The following is a 6000-nucleotide window of genomic DNA, read 5'->3' as shown; positions in this document are numbered from 1 at the left end:
CCGGCTTCCCTGCAGAAAGACTCTGCTTCCATAACATTATTGAGTGTATGTGTGACCCCATCTTTCAAAACTATTAACTTTGCCGGGTAGATCAACCTTATGTTGTAGTTGTCTTTCTGCAGTCTCCCATAGAAAAAAGACATGTCTCTTCTCTTGGTTAGTGTCTCCGAAGAGAAATCTTGAAACATAAGTAGCCTATGGGAGCCTAGAGAAAGAGAGCCACATTTCCTGTAATGTTTGAGGTATAATAGTTTGTCTTGGAAGTTCACAAATTTGAAAATTACTGGCCTAGGTCTTGACGCCTCATTATGATCTCGTCGTTGGCCTATCCTATGTACCCTTTCAATCTGAAAGGGAGCAGCAGGAACTGGAATCTGCAAGGCTTGTTGTAGTGTAGTGGTAACAAAGTTCATTAAATCTTGATACTCTGAGGATTCGGGTAGACCGATCACTTTGAGATTATTCCGTCTCGATCGGTCCTCAAGATCCTCGATCTTGGCTTGCAAATAAGTAATAATCTTACTGTGGGTATTCAAAGTTGGCTCTACTACATTAAATCTGTCTTCCAGATCCGAGATCCTAGTCTCCATTTCATCTAACCTTGATGAAAACTGTCTAACCTCTAAGGTGAGACTAGATATCTCGTTTCTGATCTCCTGTTTAATCATGTCAAATTGTGGTGTCAGGATTTTTGCCACTTCAGCTGCAAATTCTGTTAAATTGATAAGGGTCGGATTAGCAATACTTTTTTCTGAGGGGGAAACAATACTTGAGTCCAGATTCCTGCTGCTCCCCTTTTTTTCCTTGGCTTTAGGAGGCATATTGGAAGGAGAGCTTTTTTGGTACATGTATTTGTCCATGAACAGGACGTATCCTTTATTTTACAGGCTTATGCCCTCTATTATCTGTATAATTTAGACAGATAGGGAAAGCAGACCAGGGTTCACAGGGAAAAAGGGGCAGTACTATCTTCCCAGGTATAATAATTAACTCAACCCAAAATATGATATTCTCTACTTTTGCACCACAATTGATAAGAATGTAGGATTAAGTTTTTTGGTTCAGCCCTTTAAGGCTAGTCAAATGATGTCTTTCTGTGTATTAGTCTAATAAGACAACTAACTCCAGTAAGCTATACGACTATATACCTATACTGATGGATATATGCACACCTAATGGGTAACTTCAATATCCTTGAATACAACGCTGCTAGTTTGGGAGAGAACCTTACAAAAAAACTAATATTTTAAGTTTAATAAAACATGTGTGTTTATAGTGTCTACAAAAAAAAACTTGAGTGCTACTTATTTGTACAAGGCCGAGTGTGTAATGCTGCCTGCTCTAAAGTGCTATAGTGCTCTAAAAAAACCTTTAATTGTTAACTTTTGTATCTCGTAGGGTGTAATGCTATCTACTCTAAAGTGCTATAGTGCTTTAACTTCATGTGTCCACTGAATATGTCCCAACAATTAACTTTCTAAAAAGCAAGAAAAGGGGGAAGAAAAAGAAAGAGAAAAAAAAAAAAATCACTTATTTTAAGGGCAAAAATAATATACTTTGCACAGTGTAATTTAACTTATATGCCCGTAACCTTTAAATGGTACAAACAAATACCCTTATTGAAGGGAACTCCAACAAAACATGCATCACATATATTATAGATAGATATCTACGTTGATAGCTAGCTAGGATAATTATGTGATAAAGCTATGGCTCTCTATCATCAAATCAGGGATTAACAGTTTAGAAGAAGTATATACAAACAAAACTAGTATTCAGTATGTAACCAAGCAGATTCGAGAGAAATAAAAGCCAAAAAAACAAGTTCTGTAACCTCTTCTCCCTATGCCTTAACCCTTGAAGACTATCAGTAACAAAATTCTTATAACTCTACTAATCCCCACAATACTATACTCGAGGGAGTTAAACACTTCTGTTGGAACCTATAAGCGGTGGAATTTTTATCTAAAAAGAAAAACCAACACGATGGAGTAAAACCACCAATTAAAGTTATACCCCCCACGCATTCATGCCCCACATTGGTTTATTCAGACCGCACAGTGGTCAAGTTCGACCCCTTCACTGCTATTAATCACAGTTTGCCCAGTCAACTGGTACCCAAATACCGCTCAGTAGCTTCAAGACAAAGCAGGTGCACTGTGTAGAAGTCAGAGTGTCTAAGCAGTCAATAGGGTTATGAAAAAAGGAAAGCGGGCAGAAACAAGTCCCCGCAGAACCAGCGGTGGTAAACAAACAGCTCCACGCCCTCAAAATCAAGAGATCTCCCCCAATACTTGGTTGCTCGACCCTCCACTCCTGAGTGCTGCCGAGAAAAGAGAATCCCTGCTGCAACCAGGGAGATAGCTAACTGTGCGGCAGAGCAGCGAGACTGACCATGTAACCAGCCGCAGTCCCCACGACCGTTACAGCCGCAATTCCTCCTCCTACTTGCGGGCTTGTTGGAGGGAGAGGCCCCGGCCCAGACGCTGCACAGCTACTCACACGCCTCCTCACGATGAGCAGAGTAAGATTGCATCTTATGATTGGTCAGTTCCGGGGGCTCGCTCTTCACGCTGCAATCTTGAACAGCCATCCATCGCCTCTCAACCAGGGAGAGGAGTTCTATCAGCTGTCCTGCTGATCGCTCTCGGAGCTGCAACCTTCTGAGTGTACTCCAATGTCTGTTGCCGCTTGAAGAATAGAAGCAATCTCAACCAGGTGAGACTTGGATCCACAACTCTGTTAGGGATACTCCAAAGTACTTTTAGGTTATAGGTAAATCACTTTCTAAATGACAGAATCCAGTGGTCTTTTAGCCGGTAAGGGGTAAAGACGGGTACAGTACCCTGTTAGTCCGGTAAGCAGCGATGGAGTCTTAAGTATAAATATGCAGATTTTTAGCCAAGGACTTCTTGTTCCATTCCTTTAAAAAGTCCGTATAGAGATGGTATGCACCAGCCAGGGTGCAAACATTAGGCTGCCGTCATGGACTTCCCATGCAGGATTCAGAATCCTATTACCCAGACCAATACTTGGCCAAGGGAAACAAAGCATGTGTTGGGGTGGACTTAGGCCTCACGCCGAGGCACGGAGCATCCACAGCACCTGTAGCTACCTGCAGCTACCTGCATGCCCCGCCTCCAACAGGAAGTCTCGGCTGGGTGACGCTTTTTATTTGACTCAGTGTTCCGCCTCCCAGTGAATTTTGAAGAGATTTATTTAAAGAAACACATTTGTTTCAATATAATGGCATTATACATTGCAATGTGGCTTACAGTGGCTATATTATATGTTGCTACACATATCGTATATTTACAAAACAATTCCTTAATAACTAGCACTGTACATATATCAGTTCATATAATATTTGTAAGCAGGGATATAGAGAACCTAGGGCATTTGTGGGGTAAACTAAAGTTTTTCAACAAACGATTAATAAAGAACAAATATTTTTTAAAAATATATATATATATATATGTTATGTAAATATACTATATGTGTAGCAACATATAATATAGCCACTGTAAGCCACATTGCAATGTATAATGCCATTATATTGCAACAAATGTGTTTCTTTAAATAAATCTCTTCAAAATTCACTGGGAGGCGGAACACTGAGTCAAATAAAAAGCGTCACCCAGTAGTGACGTTATCACACATTGCCGGAAGAAGCCCAATGCCTAAAAGGGTGAAACGTACGTAGCAAGAGAAGGCAGCTACTTGCGTCCATTAACAGAATTTGGAAATTTTTGAATCTGATCCCCAAGGTACCTGTTTTGCGGTTTAAGTTACAACTGTCAGCATTCTAACTATAGGGTAAACAACATTGCGACAAGCAACCGGCCTCCCAGCACACAGAGCTAGTGATGATATGGTCAGGAGGGTTAGGCGAGTAATGCAGCTTTAACGTGGAGCAACGGCTATATGGATATCGTATCCAGTCATCTATGGGTGAGAACTTAACTTATCTTACTAACCCTGCCTTAACTAGCTACCTGCTTTGCATGGACATATCAATACTGCTGGGGGAGACTGCTTAGTGCGCTTTCTGCTTTCTGGATTAACTTCTATGCTTTTTCCCTTTCTGACTGCTTATTGGCCTATACAATTTGGAGACAAGGGAATATGGTTGTACATTACTGACTGCTGCTGTGAGCCATATTAACTGCAATTGGATTTATTTGAACTTTCTTCCTAATTATACTTTTTTGTGAGCTCTGAAGAATATACACATTTTTTTGTTCAAAGGGTACCCTTGGAGACAAAGTTAATATATACACATATATATATTTTTCTGTTGTGGACTTTTATTTATTACAATGCAATAGTGGCTTTAATTAATTTTGATATCCTTTGTTGACACATATCTACATGCAGATTAAAATGATTTATTTTCCTGCAATATAAGGAGGTGATTTTCCTAATTTTCTTATAATTATTATCTAATGGTACTGTGCCATTTTAGGGTAGACTGTTGGAGCAGCTGTATGAGGGATTTTTTTCCTTGTACTCCTGCCCCTTTTCTTCTGTTTGAATATTTAATTAAATTTAACTAACCATGTGTACTACACACTTGCATATTTCTTCAGTGTAAGCAAGTGTGTATTTACCTGATCTTTTAAATTATTCTGGTGCCAGTCATTCTAGTTAACTATATATATATATATATATATATATATATATATATATATATATGTATATATATATATATTAATGTATATGCTTGTGATCTGTGTATTTTAACATTTGCTATACCAGTAGTTTATCAAGCAAGCACTGCCACTTTAACACAATGCCCGGTCTGCCCGCAACTAGAAACAGCCCTGGGCACCAATTAGCAGCAGCTCCCACTAGTGTATGATATGTGCATATTCATTTTAACAAGGGATACTAAGAGAACAAAGCGCATTTGAAAATAGAAGTGAATTTAAAAGTGTCTTAAAATGAATTATGCAAGTTTCATTTTCACTTTCCTATCCCTTTAAGCATTACATTTGTATTAGATCTGCAGATAAAAATGTTATAAAGTAACAAAGGTTTTTTTTCTGGGGGGAAAAAATCATCACAGTTCTGCATAGTGGGCAGTGCTCCTGTTTGTGGTGACATCATAGGGAGTGGAGTCGTAATGTGACAGGCAGGTAAGGGAGCTGGATGGGGGATGGGGTTGCTGTTCAAACTCCTTGATCTCAGCTTCCTTACTAGCTACAGACCTCCAAGACCCCTTATTTGAAGGAAAACTGCCTGCTCTTTCAAATGTTTAAAACTAAAAAAAAAAAAATATATAAATACAATACATAGCAATTTGCTTAGGAACGGGAAATAATATACTAAATAAAGAAGTCTGTTATCTCTAGAGACCCCTAATAAAGTGTATTCGCTATTAGACAAATCCCTTTCTTAAGGAAATATATGAACTTTATATAGTCAGGTGATCAAAGCAGTAACAGTGATCACCTTGCAAAAAAAAAAGTACTTTTGTATCTGTACTGCACAAAGGTGCCTTTCTAATCTGTATTATAACCCTTAAAATGCACGTATAGGCCCCTATTTCACATGTGGCTGCTCTTTATGACAATTTAGTAAGGTGATCACACTAACAGCAGTGGTCACTTGGCTATTTCCAATATTATTTATTTAATATTAATCATCTGCCGCATCTTTACAGACAGAGAGCTGTTTGGGAGGGATCAGGTAGGGATCAGGGGGTAGGAAGTGTCAGGTGGGAGGCTAACCTCTACACTCAAACAAAAATTAACCTTTTAAGCTACCTAATTAACCCCTTCACTGCCGGGAATAATAGAAGTGTGGTGCACAGCTGCAATTAGCGGCCTTTTAATTACTAAAAAGCAATGGCAAAGCCATATATATCGACTATTTGTGAACAAAGGGGATCCCAGAGAAACTTTTACAAACATTTGTGCCATGATTGCACAAGCTGTGCCATGATTGCACAAGCAGTATGTAAATAATTTCTGTGAGAAACTCAAAGTTTGTGAAAAA

The sequence above is a fragment of the Bombina bombina genome, chromosome 3, assembly GCF_027579735.1.
Source record: "Bombina bombina isolate aBomBom1 chromosome 3, aBomBom1.pri, whole genome shotgun sequence".
NCBI classification, from domain to species: domain Eukaryota; kingdom Metazoa; phylum Chordata; class Amphibia; order Anura; family Bombinatoridae; genus Bombina; species Bombina bombina.
This window is presented reverse-complemented; position numbering follows the sequence as displayed.